General features: G+C 38.9%; 1 protein-coding gene across 1 annotated transcript in view; it reads left to right on the top strand.

The window, feature by feature from the left end:
- Window positions 1-16,488, top strand: part of casz1 (castor zinc finger 1) — a 166,671-nt gene that overhangs the window by 23,141 nt on the left and 127,042 nt on the right. Inside the window, exon 3 of the mRNA XM_075476512.1 lies at window positions 7,227-7,309. The gene's annotated coding sequence lies outside the window, so the exon portion shown is untranslated. The remainder of the gene's footprint in view (window positions 1-7,226; window positions 7,310-16,488) is intronic.

Raw genomic sequence — 16,488 nt, 5'->3', positions numbered from 1 at the left:
CTGCTTCTAACTGAAGTTGACCCAACACCTTCTACAATGACATAAAGCCGTTTTCTGTTCGATAGGCACTCAACAAGGGACTGTAAATCAACAGTAAATGCATAAAAACAGTGCATAGTTGGAGATTTATGTTCACACTGCAGATCCTTTTAAACAAATATTAAAATAAGATCCAAATCAGCCAGAACATCTTTTCACAGGTTATCCTCGCGTCAGGTTCGAGTTTAACCACAGCACCCGACAAGATGTTCGGATTTATATATCGATAATAACATTTGATCGATAATGGAGCTGTCGCTCTAAAGACTCTAGAGGTCCTGTTCTCTAAAGAAACTGTAAAGCAAATCACCAAATGACTGGAGCACAGTTAGTTCTACGCACATTATTTGAATGTTAGGAGCAACAGATAAGCATGCCTCCCATCCAGTAACGTATTATTATACAAAAAATTGTGCAGCAAAACACATACGTTGAGAGAGAATTGCTTAGCACAGCCTTCAGATTTGATAAGTGGAAGTGCGTTTCTTCCATGTGGTTTCAACCTGGGACCTTTTACAAGTGCTTGTCAGAGTAGCGCTCAAAGTACTGCCTGAAGAGGCTTTTCGATTTCACAGAGAATATATTCTTCCCAGGAAGTGGGTGGAGAAGATAATTCTCCAAAAGAGGAGTAAAAAAAAAGAAAGAAAGAGAATTAATAAACCTTTTTAGTCGGCATAATCATCCATTTGAACTTGAACTGAACAGAGCAACAAAACAAATCATTTTTGGGGAAAGAATACATGTATTTTAATGCCCTCAAGCAAAACTAATTAAAGACGACACCTCATTTACATAAATAAGCATTATAATTTGCATGCATGCACAGGGGAATAGAGTCAGGAAAGAAAGCAATATTTTGCAGTCTGCTAATTTCATTTTATTCAGGATTTAAGCTTAATAAAGATTCATTTTGGAGAGGAAAGGAAAATAATCAAAGGGGAAATTTGAACTATCTCCAAAGATGCAGCAGCCTTCTATTCAAAGGGCTCCTTTCGAGTCACCAGATGACTCCTAATCTGGAGTGGCACTTCCTGGCCTGGTTCCAACACCAACTCCTTGAAAGGTAAAGAAATTTTAGAGCCCAATTTATTAGTATGCAGTTCTGGCTTCGGGTAGAGAATTAATGGCGGTGACTGATAATGACTGTAATCGTGGCACAAATGGGGTGTTGAAATAGCAAACAACGGGCACAAGGCATGTAATGGGGATTTTATTAATTACCCAAGGTCCCTAGCACGAGTAGTCTTCAGGATTTACTGTGGCCATGCCAGCCGGTCGAGAAAGGGTCGGCCAGTCTAATCTGATGGAGAAAGGGTCACAACTGAGAAGTGGAGTGCTGCTGCACTTCCCTTAAAACAATTTCATCATGTTATTTGAGATTCTGTCATTGAAAATATTAGAGAAGTTGTATTCATTTGGCATATTTATTTGTTTATTTCTTTTTCATTATTACATTAGAATCCTCGTACCGTCGGACAGTGACTGTTTATGAAAAAGTCAGCTATAGGAAGAAAGTATTAAGTCATATGAGGAAACAGAGCCAATTCAGATAAATTGTGCTCCTTCTACACGGTGCTTTATTTGAGTTATGTTGTAAAGGCATTCACCTGAACTACAATGACATAAGCTCCCTCTGTCTTTGTTGACTATCAGAAAAAGAAATCAACATATGGTAGCACTGTCAGGTAGGATAATCCTTTCACACATCAGCTCATCAACAAGAGAGGATTGATTAAAAGTCCTTTTTATTACTCACTGCATCCTTAATGGACGCTAGACTTTCAAAATGGAAGAAACAATTAGAGTTTTACTGCTTTGTGGGCACTACTGATTTATATAAATCACTGCACGGGTGTAAATTTTCCAATAAAAGTCTGTACCTCTCCTAGCATACATAATCAACATGTCCATTCTTGGTATACATGCTAGACTTGCACAATCTCTTTAAATTGCCAGGACTCAACAGTCATACCAATCTGAGCTCAATCAGTTGATTGGCTGTACGGCGCTTGATGGAATTTCGTTTACTGTTTCCATATGTTATTCCACTACAAATCATACATAGTTAGCCTGCTAAAGGCCCCAGAAGACTTACCCATAACAAAGGCAAACAAACATGGCTATGACTAATCATTGTGTATTTCAGCGGCATATGAAGGGGAAACTGGAGTTTGCTCATCTTTAACCCTCCTGAAACAGTTGAAGTAGGTGTATTGTGATATACTGGCATTGATGAGAATCCAGATGATAAAAGAACGAAAGATGGACGTCAAGTAGCCAAGACACATCAGTTTATATTGGGATTTGACCTCAGCTGATAAATTAATTCTTTAATGTAATTCTGTCGTCAAAAAAATAATACAAAAAAACTTAAAAGATAAGTGAATGATTTTGCATAGCACTACAGTTTTTTTTCCAGGTTTTCCCTAGACATTGCAATAATGTCGTTGTCATGAATGCCCAAAGCCCAAAGGAGAAGCCTGCAAAATACTTCAAATTAGAATTTTAGAACAGTTTAACTACCTGGATGGAGTTAAAGTGATACTCCACCCAAAATCTATTTTTGGAGCATTAAGTAATTACTTTAGCATATTTGTAATGTTTTAATCCTCGTTGAGGAGCTTGTCAGTTGCAATCTATCCCAATAATGAAGAGTTTTAGTAGAGGACAAAAAAAGGATGTGTGACAAATGTCAAAGTGAAAAACATTTGTGAGTGAGCTGCTGTCTGTACCTGTATCTATTAACAGTGAGAGTCAGGGATTTTCCGGTAGAAGCTGGGTCTGTTGTGTTCTCTCCAGAAGGAGAGTGAAATATGTTATAAAATGACAATGTTTTTTTTTTTTTCTACCACCTTTTGAAATGTATTAATGTGAGGCATGGAGTGTTTTTTTGTTTATGTGACAAGCAGTGTTTCATTGAACCGCTTGATTGACTGAAAAATATTTATACACCGTTCTAACACTAATATGAGTTAAATGAATAAATAAATAAAGACTGGAAACTGTTGAGAAGTGAAGAAATGTATTTGGTGACTGAGAAATAGTGGTTTGAATCTTTACATTGGAAATCTGTCATAGCTGCACTTCAGTATATGCCTGAGACCGTCAGCATGTTAAAAGGAAACAACTGATTTTACAATGCAAAAACTTTACACAGGTCTTTGGGAGTGTCACTGTATACACTGAATATGTGGACAAAGCTGCCAGTTGAATTGTGTTGTTCACCTTTTATTCTTTCAGTATAAGTGCCTTTAAAGGAGTAAAGATAAACCATGAACACTTTTACTCGAACATTCACAACAACGGCATGAACAGCCTAAAGTCAACAGGCTGCACCACTTTCAGTGCAATCTGAGTGAAACAAACTAATAGGGACCAAATTTGTTCTGATTGCTGCTAAATCCCCTCAAGTATTGAAAGAGAAGTCTTGCTCAAATCTTTGTTTCAGCCCAGATAAAGAGACATACGGACATTCATACTACAGAAAAGCTGGATATTATTTCAGAAGGTAAAAACACAACACTTGAAAGCATAAAGTGAAACTGAAATCTGAATTATTTCATGAGTAGTGTACTAATGGTTAAAGGTTTGTCTATATCACAGTGATAATCACATAAAACATGTAAGAAAAAAGTATTTACAAAAAGTGTTGTGGGGCTGCCACACCTTGCATTTATAGGAACTGCAATGATAAACTGGAATGCCCTTTTGCTCAAGTCACATTGCGTGACAAAGGTGTGTGCATCTTTTTTACTGTATGTTTATCTCATTCTTATGCCTCAGGGGCACCTGATGGTAACATAACCTCAGAAAATCTCACCATTCAGGTTCATTTTCTCTTTTTGTCAGTGCTCAGAACCTCGTGCTTTTTTTCAGTAGAGTTGAACTAAATTTTTTCTGCTAACTTTACCGTCTCTTTGCTTGCTGATTGACCGTCTCTGAAATGATTATTACAGCCACCAACAGTGAAGTCTGTGCATTAGTAAACACTGTTGTTGGTATAAGTTTTGAACTTTTAAGATGTGCTGAAACAAGCATCATTTATCAATTATGGAAAACATTCAACATATATGTTTTCCTAATGGTAAGTTTCCCAGTAAGAAGAATTGTCTTTGAAGACTCTTCCAAATCTGTTAACGACCCTGATGCATCAAATGGTTTCCCAGGGGCCGGCCAGTCACTGAACAGTTAACACTTTGCAGCTCCTATGATTGCCGTTTTATCACCAAAATCAAAATATGCACCTTTTCAGAACCTTCCCTCATTCACAAGTTCTGACAAGGTTTTCACAAGTTGCTTAGCTATGTGTTATGTTTATAGTATTACTGTGTTCTTTTGGAGTAACCTGTTTCTGATGTCTTACAAACTGATTATGAAGAAACAGTTGTTTTTTTTCATCCAACATGCTTTTCCCACGTGATTTACTTAGCAACATTCATAGTTCTAGTAAACATTCAGGTTCTGATAGAATGCATTTGCTTTAAGTCTTCCATTAAAGTTTGGCACTAGTTTATCACATAATTATGAGCAAATTATTGCTTTTAATGTATCTTTCTATTACTGCTTGCATCTGCTTTTCTGTCTTAGACAGAGTCGCCTCTTTAATGGAAAATCCCAGAAAGTGCATACCTTATTTACTTCTGAAATGCCCATCTCGTGCGGTTTCTTTGTTTCCATGGGTGTGTACATTTTTTTTCAATTTATGAGGTCATGTGTAAAAAATGTACTGAAAAACAGTCGTGCCATAACATATCAAAACCTGTTTTTTCATAATGTCCTAGATATTAAAAAAAAAAAAAAAAAGCCTCATCTTAAACACACAATGAATGTTTCACTCTGTTTTTGTTTGTTTTGCTCCTCCTCTTGTCTCAAATCTGAAGTGAGAGGGAGACACTTTGAAACTAAAGTTGTCAACATTCCTTGGCAGTGACACAAGTCTCACCTTATTGCTCGCTTTCAAAACACATGAAAAACACAGAGCTGAACCAGATGTTCGAGTTCTTGTCTGAAAACAGACCGTATTTAAAGCAAGACACGTGTAAACGTGATACTTAAATTGAAAAAAAGATATTCAAGCAGTTGGTAAATGCAAACATTCTTTGGAAAAAATAATTTTTTCATGTCGATGACAGTCACTTGAACAACTGATACCTGATATTTTGTTGACTCCCTAACTTTTGCTGCCTCTGGTAAAGCCGAATCGCATAATCTTGTACAGATTTGTCTTGTAATGATCTTCCAAATAATGCAACTCAGTCACATTATTACAAGAGTCCACACAGAGTAAGTTCCTCGCTGGTCGGAAATAGCAGTCCTGCGGGCATTGAAGAGGAGATCCCTCTGTGTTCCAGAGGTGTCTCAGACAGGAGTGTTGCCTCACCTGGTCCTGTATTTACCTCAGATGGTCGGATTAGGAAGCAGCCATGTGGAAGATATGACACTAATCCGTCGTCCCTTTACTTGGCACTCAGACACGGTCCTCTGCAACACGGTCCTCCCAAAGTTAGAGCTGCGCTCTTAAAGGATGTTAAAATATCAGCAGCATTTTCGACACAGCGTAATTTGAACAACCTTTTAGGAAATATGTTGCTTTTTAAAATTTTACACACATTTTTACGCCATTACATGTATTCTGCTATAATCAGTACTTAGTGTATAAGGTTATTTTTGCAATACATTGATGCACCCAAGCATTTTATAAAGAAAAACATAAATCAGTGGACTAATGTTTCAGATTTTCAGTATTTGTACCGTCTGCCTTCCTATTAACTTGACGAGGACTCGTTGATCAAGATTATGGTTTTGTCGAGAACATTCCAGATACATTTTTGCTTTTCAACTTTGACAAACTACTGATACAATCTAACTTACAAAAAAGTTTTAGACAGTTGTTCATTTGTTGAAAAAAAATTGTAGCTACAACATACTGATTAATAGATTATTCTCAGAGCTTCTTGATGCTACCTACCTTTGATAACTTGGTTGGCAGATGAAGTTAAGCCATACCCATGAATTGTTGTGAATTTAATTGATATTTTCAGTCTCTTATTGATATTTAGAGGCTATGGTACTGTGAGAGTTTAGAGCTTCTTCTTTATACTTTTGGTCTGAGGACTTGCCCTTGATATCATAACCACATCACAAATGGTGGGAAGCAAAACTCTTATTTATCCAATGTGTTGATAATTAAGCTGTTCTCATTAGTGACATAATTGGAAATGTAATTAGCAATAGTAATAATTATTGCGTTTAATACCTTTTCTCTTTAGTTATCAGGCTCATTCAAACTGGTAATTAGAGTTCAAGAGAATTTTATACTTTTGTCCTATTTCATTTTGGTCACGAATTATTTCTGTTGTATCTTACATCAATAAATCATTTCCATATTCATTTAGATTTGTCAGTAAACACATAAAACACTGCTCACTCACTTTATAAAGCAAAAGGACATCTGCAGTTAAATTTTTTACAATACCACAGCACCATTCTGTCTGCAGTGTTTCAGTTTTGCCTTAACTTCGCTGACCAAATAGCAACAAGAGGAAAAGGCTTTTATGGTAAATGGCCTGTACTTATATAGCGCTCCTCCAGTTTAGCTGACCACTCAAAGTGATTTTACACTACATGCCTCATTCACCCATCCACGCTGCACTTCTTAGTCTATGCAGTCCTGTCGTTTTCTCTGTCACACATTCACACACTGGTGGACACATCAGAGGCAACCTGAGAGAACAACCTTCTGATTGGCAGACGACTGCACTACCTCCTGTGCTGCAGCCGTCCCGGCTTTATGGCAGATGTAGTCTTAATTAAAGGAATTTGAATGCTGCCATTAGCACAGTAGTGTTTCATTTGGTTGACTGTAGAAGAACAAGTCCACTGTTTTCTTCTTCTGCGCTAAACATTGTACTAAATACGTTTTCAAGATCCTTGATCTCCCCAGTCAAAATGAAACCTGTCACATTTGTCTGTTTTTACAGTGTCTTATACTCCCAGGGGTGAACTAGTTTTGCCTTGGTTTGAATGACTTTTTTTTGGCTGCTTTGAAAATATGCAACTTTACATTCAAACTGATACTGGTTCTATTAATTATCACATCTTGGGTGGGATCTGGTCAAATTCTTTTCATCTCTCATTTCAAAGAAATGACATGTGACAGTAAATGGCTATTTTATGTTTATCTACAGAAATCAGATGGTGTCAGAGTGATCATCAGCAGGAGGCAATAAATCTGCACCAGATTCAGCTTTAGCGCAGATTTTTCAACAAGGTGAGTCTTAAATTTCTATTTGTGTCATTGTACACCATATAGGCTACTAATTGCCAATACAGAAAATACATTTTAAATTGGAACTGGATTTCCTTTCTGTCTAATGAATCCCACACAATTTGTTAATCATTTGTACAAAAGAGCATTTTACACATTTGTCATTATATCTCTGCTTTTTTTCAGTGAGAAACAAATGATTGGATAATTGACTTTACTTTCACAAAACACAAAATGTGTTATAGGATGTGTGGTTTCGGTGTCTCTGCTCCATGTTGAAGTTGCACCTCTGTTTCTTGGAGCAACTTAATTGTCTTAAACATGCACGCAAGCAGCACGTACGAGTCATGATACCCCAAGGCATAGATTAATTAAGCTATGAAAACCCATGAGCAGAGAGCATTCAGCAGGTGCCTGTTTGCCTTGGTATGGGACTTGTTTTTGGCAGTGGTGCAGTGGCTCATTATAAATCTGTAATTAAGTTACAATTTTATTTGCTTTTTTTAACACATTCATAGGGGATCAACATGTCTTAAACTCTGATTCTGTTAAGTGCACTCTTGGCTATATCACTTTTGTATCCTCTATTATTCCTCAGGAATCATACTCTGACAAATAAGTGGCTGAGTGATACTGTGTGTGTCTCAAACGGTTTGGTATCCTGAGCCTACAGGTGTTCATGTTTTCAGCTGACTGTTGAGGCGTACCTCGTGATTCTTAAAATCTCTTGATTTGCTTCTAATCCAAAACAAGCTGATTTACTGCCCCCATCCTCCCTCCCTCTGTATCTCAGCACATAAACAAACATTGTTCCCTCCTGCTGGCTGAAGGGATGGTCCTCAGAACCCCCACAGTTCGGCTCATCTCATGTTGGGTGTTTTGGCAGCGCTAAGTGAATGCAATGAAGCGGCTCTCTCAGGCCAACATCTGTTATTCTGAGTCACCTGCCAGCAAAGAGGGAGGGTGAGATGCACAGCAGGGGCCTGAAGGAGGGATGAGCAAGGCTGTGGGAGAGAAACCCCGTGTCTGCAGGGTGGTCAGACTGAATGAGAGCCACCACCACAGTGGTAATGTTTGCCAAGAGTTTGCTCAAGCTAACAATGCAGCCTGCGGAGGGGCAGCCGAGGCAGGAAATTGAGGTTAACAACATTGTTACATATTAAACAGGGCTTGGCTTCATGCATAGGATGTGGAATGGCAAATGCTTGAAGAGTCAAGCGTGTTATTTAGAAATTAAATCTACAAAAAAACTGTGGCAGTATTTGTGGCCCTGTGTGGAATTGCTGTTTTTAGAAAAGTAAAAGTAAGGAAGAAAACCAAGTTTTGATGACTTTAAATTGTTTGGTATAGAATAGATTAGTTAGTTTTTGTTATTATCAAATAATTTACTCAGTGTGGAATCTGGATTCCTGTCAAAATGTAATATTACAGACAGTTGATAGCGTGTTTTGTTTAGCTCCGTAGCTCCGAGCCATGGGTCTGTGGCCAAGGCACACTTGTTTTGGACCAGTAAGCATCCTATTCTGGCAGTCTCAGGTGGGATTTAGGTGTGACCACGTTAACGATGGCTGCTCGAAAAAAGGTTAGTATATACGATGCTACAGCTTCCGTCATTTCAGAGCAAGATAGTATTTCTTCATTTCCTAAAAAGAATGTATGTATTTCTCGCTCTTCTCTCAACTTTGGTGGGAGCTTGATTTTACCAACTAGTTCCATTCTGAGGATCAGGTTTGAAAGCAACATATGACAGACAATGATATAGTTATTTTCCATCTGATATCTGCGTGTTAGCACTTTCAAGATTGTTTTTGCTGTGGGAAACAAACTCAGTGGCTGCTCCATGAACACTGGTGTTACCAGTAAGTTTGAAGACACTGGGCCTCATGCAAGAACATTTTCGTATTTTTATTCTAAATTTCTCTCCCTTTTTTTCATAAGAAGGTCTCGTACGAACACGCCACATCAGATTCAACAAACGCTCTTAACTTCGGAAAAAGTGAGTAAACGACCTGCGTAAATGATGAATCCCACTCGTGCGTAACTCGTGTGTATCTAAGTGCGAGTGCACGAGGATAGTAGATCTGTCTCCAGTCTCGCCCCGGAAAAGTTCCAGTGGCCAAAAATCCAAGGGTGGTGAGGACCTGGACGTGTGGTGGAATTGGGTTTGATCGGCATGTTTCTATCTGGAGTTATGTCTCTAGCAAGCTGCATATTTGCAGCAGCACAGTCTTTGGGAATCTTAATCGCGATGTCAGCCATTCGTCTGTCTACACGGTCTCTTCCAAGAGCCTGACGCGCTAAGGCATCCAAAAGTAACAAGACAGCCGCTGGTTACGCTTCCCATTGACCTTGTTATATACAGATTCAAATGAACCTTCAATTAGTGCATAATTTAAGTCAAACAGAATAATGTCAGCATAATTATGGGGTATAATGTATATTTATTTATGTTTTCTTCAAAGTAATTAAATATACAATCCATTAGTCAAGCAAACTTGATTGGAATAACAGCGGACTATTTTATGAAACTCCTACGACAGCTATGGATCACTCGTAAAATACGAAAAGATTGGTGAATGTGCAAATTTTCTTAAATCACTCGTACGGACAATTTAAGAACAAATCTGTGCGTACGAACGGTTCTTGCATGAGGCCCACTGTTTTGCAGCAGCGGGTTTGCTATATTCTAGCCAAAGCACCACCAAGCATTTTCACCCCTATACACCAGTATGACATTACAGTGCAGCCAGACCACTTACTGGCACGACACATAACTGTCGAGATACGTTGAGCTATGCAAGCCTACTTTCGAGCGGGCGTGTAAAAATACTCAACCTTTCTCTAAATTTGAAAGTAATATCCTTACCTATGAATTTGATAATACATTCGCAAACTTCAGGCGCAGTGAGTCAGCAGTTGCGATTAAGATGAGTAGTTTCACAAATGGTAATTGTACATTACGTTGCACAGGTCCATGCTTTGTTTTTCATAACTCTATCCTTACAAGTGAATCTCACCGCTTTCCGGTACTCTTTCCCCACTGCGCTTTGCCCTGGGGACAGATGCCTTCTACGTGTTGTAATAAGGGTAGCTGATATAATGAAGGTCATTGTAATCAGAGCTAATGTGCCAAGGAGTCAAGACACTGTAGCTTTATTTGCCAGCAAGGCGCTGCATTTGGTACCCATGGGGATCAGGCTGATAGTGTTATCTTTGCTAACCTGACTCTAATACAGGCCTTGCTCCTCTGTTTGTGTCAGTGTCAGCGCTGAACTTTTCCCAGTGATCCCCTCCGTAAGTGGATGGGCATGCATTGGGCTGTTCTATGCTCCATCCTGGTTAAATCCCATCCCAGGGTGTTTGACTTCTCTCAGTTCACAAACTGCATTTAGAGAGCAGCGTTCTCTCTCCGACTGTCTGACTTGGAAAACAGACTGAGTTTGCACGGGCTTCAGTGGAAAGTACTTGACAGAGAAACATTACATGGGCGTCTGCTGAAGACTGGCTCGTAGGAGATGACCTCTAATTCTAATCCTGTCCCTCAGGATATGCAAATGTCCTCAGCTCAAATTTGATTTGTTTTTGTTTATACATAACACAGCTGTTTATTAATAAATGTATTACAACTGTGAAAATGTAAAAAAAGAACTTACCAAATTGTTAAGATGTCATCTTGTACAAGTTTATTTAAAACTTTGGTTTGGATGTTTTTGCTCTTTCATCATGCTGCCTGACATCATATAACATATATATGATATGCAGACTTTTGATGAAACCCAACCGCTTCAGTGAAGTATTGATTACTGTATTTAGTTGTTTTTGAGGTTATTTAAAAAAAAAAACCAAAAAAAAAAAAGTTTAGTTGAATGGTTGAATATAGAGGAGATGAACTTGGTCACTTGTCAAAAAGTTATCAAATGTTAGCTTAGGAACTTCAGTTCCACTACTGTCATGACCATCTTAACAATTTTACATGGTCTAAATGCTCAGTAAGTGATTTTGTGTTTACCTGCTCTGTTCTGGGTTGATGGTTTTTTTTCCCACAATTTTATATTCTCGCTATTTAAATAGAGTGCTTTCTGTAAGAAGCCTCAAAGGCCTTTTTCCTATTCAATGGAGCACCTCCTGGAAAAAAAAAAAAAAGGTTATCCATATCTAACCCTATGCAAGTCCCCTGATCCCATCATTCAAACTTCCAAGCCTCTCTTTGTGGCTTCCTAGAGGACCACGGTGAAATGATCTCTTTTGTTTCGCATCATTAGTTCCATCTGTTGTGCGAGCAGGCCTGTCTGTTCCGGAGCATGGCAACGTGATGGTCGCCAGGGGCGATTTGAGACGCTACAGTCCCGGTGGCTTGTGGCTCGACCTCCACAACCACCATTGCTTCTTCTGTGATCTCCGTGACACCATCACACCCGCCCAACCGTGTTTACTTCTTCACACATTTAGGGAAAAATCAAGCATGCATGTGCTGACCATGCTTTAGACAATGTTTGTTATTTTTAGGGCAGGAGTTTATAGGCGTGATATTCCACACCTTTACACAATATTTTCTGAAGAGCATAATTAATTTCTTATGGTGTGCAGTTTAAGGTTTTGCTTAAACACTATTCACCCAACTTGTCCACATTGTGTGCGAAAGAAAGCTTTATCAGGTCAGATTTGTGTGCCTATTTTCTTGCAGTCGTGAGTAAATGATGCACCAAACAGATGTAGCATTTTCTCACAACAAGGAAATATTTTATTCATGATTTACATGAATGATAAATCTTCAGAAAATCTTAGCGCTGATGGGCATACACAATTTAACATCTGTCTTCCTCAGAATAATTAATCGCATACCAGAACACTTGGGACTCTGTGTTGAATTTTTCCTTTCACTTTACTTTGTGTAATTACTTCTTTAAAGACAGAGTATTCCCGAAAGAAGACCAGAATACTAAACATGCCTCTGCGAAAGAACAATTCTGAAATATGCAGGAAAAGCTTGCACTTGAAAGAACTGCTTCTTTGTCGTACCCTTGTGAACCCACGCAAACTTCGTCAAATTTAAGACAGAGCAAAGTGGCCATACATTCTAATTATAATACGTAATCCCCAAATGAATATTTTCGTAATGTCTCCCAAGTGAATTGCTCTTATCCCCGTAGTGTGAATGTGCAGTACAAGGGCATCAGTGTGTATGTCAGTGGGGAGATCACCAGATAATTTTCATTGAAGATGGAGCCATCAAAGGTCATAGCCATCCAAATGACCTAACCTTGCAATGTAACACCTGGGTGTAAAAGTGGACTCATCCTATCTGCTGGGATGGGTGTAATGTACCTCTAATGTATAAAGTGCGGAAATAAAATAAGAGTTATAGGTTGGTGGAGGAGGTTCAGTGTGGGCTCGAGAATACTGTAACTCTATAGGGTGAAATAGCTGTGTTGGTATCACCCGAGGTGACAGGCTATTGCCAGAGTGCTGTATTTGTTGGAACCATTATGAAATAAAGTCTGTGAAAAAGGCCAATATTCAGTTTGAATTGATTCCTGGAAAACTCCAGAAGTGAATATGCTTTCATTTTGATAGTATTACTATGGACAAAATGTGTTGTGTCAGTTTCACCTCACCATTACTTTGCTCCATTAAGGCAAAACCAAGTGATTTTTATTTTTGCCCAGTCTATTTTCTGTGATAAAATGAAAATCTGAAAGCTTTATTAAGTCTGAGTGACACCTAAAGCTGAGAGCCAACAGGAAAATAAGTCATGTGGGATCTGATTTCAGTTCATTTTTGCTCAATTCCCATCTCCTGATCAAATACTGCACTTTCCAGTAGGGCTTAATGGGAGTGTCAAGTTCACAAAGGCCTGCTCTCTTGCACTGACTCTATTACCTGATAACAGCAGTGGTTTTGGCACTTCTTTGCACAGTGCAGTTCAGCCTGGCTTGCACTCTGCAAATTTTCAGCAGGTTGTAATTGAAGCTGTGTTGAGATCATTTTATTAATTTCCACAGATCTTCCCTGCATATATTTTCAGGTTACTATGGTCACTAACCCATTTCATTTTCCTCTGTGCACTCTGACTACTTGCAGTGCTCTTCTCAACGAAGCTTTTGAATGCTGCCTCTCTTTAAGCCAAACAAACATGACCACTGATGTCTTGGGTTCAGGGCCTTTCAAACAACCTTTCAATAAAACAAGCTCAGCTGCGAGACATACAGGATCTCTCATGCTGGGCAGCCCCGCTGAAAATACCCTCCCTCCTGTTTCAAAGCCATCAGCTTTTGGTTCCCCCAGGAGAGCCAGCATTATCCTGCAGGGTTTATTTAAACTTGTTGGGAAGGTCTTGCCTTTTTTCATACAGTAGGTTATGTGACATTTAAGAGAACCTCACCACATATGAAACAGATTTTACTCAGCTTATTGATCCAAATTTCAAGACCACAAGTGCCATTTTCATTTAAAAGGTAAGTGGTAGCGGATTTTTTTTATATGGGCTGGGTGATGCTGGGTGTGTCACACCTGCAATCATCTGCCTGTTGTATTAGCATATGAAGACTGACACTAAGCAGCAGGGGAAACTTGCTGTAATTGTCAGATGTTTTGTGCTATGTTAGTGCAACCTGAAGGGTAAGAGGAATAGCAGGAAGGGAAGAAAAGAAGGAGAAAGACAAATGAGGACAGATGACAAATGACAAAGGCATCCTTTACAGCTTGATACTACAGTCCCTGAATGTTTTTTTTCTTTTTTTTCCACTGACCTTTTCTCTTCTTCCCCACATCTAACTACATAGTAGAGGATATGGCACTTAAATAAATGTCATTTGACCATCACTGGTTTCAGTGTCACACGTTGACTTGTGGTATTTTGTTAGACTTTTCCATTTTTCTGAGTAGAACATTCATTCTGGCTGCTATGTTGTTTTACTTTATGCATGCCTTATGCTGCAGTTTACTCAGTCAAGGTACTTACAGTGCATCCTTTTTTTAATCACTCCTTCTTAACGGCCTCTTAAATCACCAAACTGGTCAGTCTCAGCGTGTTTCTTTTTTGTACAATCATAGGAGGACTTCTATGCTTTGGCTGAGACATTATTGGACCATTAAACCGCCACCCCTCCTACTCTTCAGCACTTTCACTTCTGTATAAAGGCATTGGAATTACATCCAGGGGGTGGGGGTTGCAAAAAGACTGCTGGAAAGGCTACTTATTCTCTTAATGATGTCTTGTCCTTTTAAAAGTCGTCACAAATGGATGACTGCCGCAGAGAAGCCCCCTGGAGACCGAGGTCATCCCAACCTCCTTGTCCCGGCACACAGAGTTACTTTCTAGGAAGTGAGTCAGGATGGTTTGTGCTAAAAACTGGGTTTGTTGACATCGGATGGGCGCTGTGTAAAGCCACCAAGTAATTATTGCGTGGGTGGATTAGTTGGAAGGTATTTCTGATTAGTTTGCTGCCCACTTATAGCTTCAGCCAAAGACAGAGTATAAACATATTTACGTTTTTGACTCTAGTAGTTTAATCAGTTAATCATAAATACAGTGTCTTTGAATTTAAGTATGCTTTGTGAAAGAAGTTCCACATTTTTCCAATGGGTGTGTACGAAATGAGAATCTGTCCATTGACATTAAGCTATCAACACTCATCCATAATTATAGTGTCATGGTTGCGCAAATAGAGCGTCGTCATTCCGAAAAATTCGGTCAAGAGTCACACTTTAAATATAACATACTTATTAAAGAATTAACATAAAAAAGTTAAGTGAAACAGAGGTGGACTTCCACTTTTGTGGACCATGTGAGTTGGTGAAGTAAATAAGGGACAGAGGTGATAAAAAGCCACACTGTAGATTTAAGTATAAGAGAGTTCTGAAAGGTTCTTTTCAGTCTCAGAACCTTTGGGCCATATACAAGCTCACATCAAGCGGCTGAGGTGTAGTCAGTGATACAAATGACACGTGTCTCGAAGGATCCTCTGATTTGTATAATATCCTTCAGACAAGGTCATAAAAGTGCCTACATCTTTGAAGATAGAAGAAAAGAAAACATGTACCCCATTCATTGTGCCTGTGGAATAGAACAAACGTGAGATCACGGTGTCGAGGGGCTTTCACTCTTCAAAGTTGATATGAATCAGACATGAAACGATTTAGATAAAGTGATAGCTATCTTGATTCCTGGCGCCGTCTGTTGAATAGACGGTGTAACGGGTAGGGAAGCTGAATGGCTGTGTTTTAGTGTGAAATCCTGGGGAAACGTATCCATCTGGTGCATGAATAATTTAGATGGCTCAAGTTGGTTCCTGTTGCTGTTGTGTTTGCGCTCAGCATTCTCTCTCAGCTCAGCACCCCCACCATCACCCCTCCCTCCTTGACATCACTCCAGAGGCTTGTTTGTGATGCTTAAAGGGAAGTTGGGCCACATGAGGAATCGTGGGGAGGAGAGACCGACTTTCCCTCTCTGCTTTCTGTCTCCTGTCTTCTTTCTTTCTTAGACCGACACAAATCTCAGATAAACAGTTTAACACCTACTGACACACTTACTCACAAATGTCACACACTCAGGGATTTTGCATGTGAGAAATCCAGTGAAGACATAGTGAAGATGTAGCTGTGCTCTGTGCATGCAAGTTTGGTGAAAATCTGTTTGATGTTGTCATATCTTTGCTTTGAGTATTGTGACTGAAAAAATATTTTTACATGTCACCTAAAAAGTGTTTTTGTGTTTGAAAGGTTACTATGAAAATCTAACACTTTGCACATTACTAGTCATTTGGCAAATTAGGCTCAATGCTAATGTATCTTATTATCACTTCATGAGCGTAATGTAACTTACTTATTTGTGTTCTTTTTGATTTTTTTCCAAATAAAAGCTTTAAACTGGGCTATAAAGCTTGAGAGTCTATTTTGCCATTGTACACTTGAGCAGCATTTCCGACCCACAGTTATCGTAAATATTTGTTACAGCATACAAAGCTACGGAATGAATGCTTTACTTTAAATATCTGCTTTTTAATGAAAGCAATCTATTTGAACATATGGTAAGGCCTTTGCAATCACCAGATTTTTGATGAGCATCTTTTGTCTCTCCAACTGTGATACTAACTGTACTCTTACATTTCTTCAGTCATGTGATCACACAACTCACTTACATGCATACTGTAGAATGTATAAGAAAATTGGACAAAACCACA

Source organism: Odontesthes bonariensis, chromosome 10, assembly GCF_027942865.1.
Source record: "Odontesthes bonariensis isolate fOdoBon6 chromosome 10, fOdoBon6.hap1, whole genome shotgun sequence".
Taxonomy (NCBI): Eukaryota; Metazoa; Chordata; class Actinopteri; order Atheriniformes; family Atherinopsidae; genus Odontesthes; species Odontesthes bonariensis.
The sequence above is the reverse complement of the archived record's forward strand: the minus strand, read 5'-3'. Positions and strand labels throughout refer to the sequence as shown.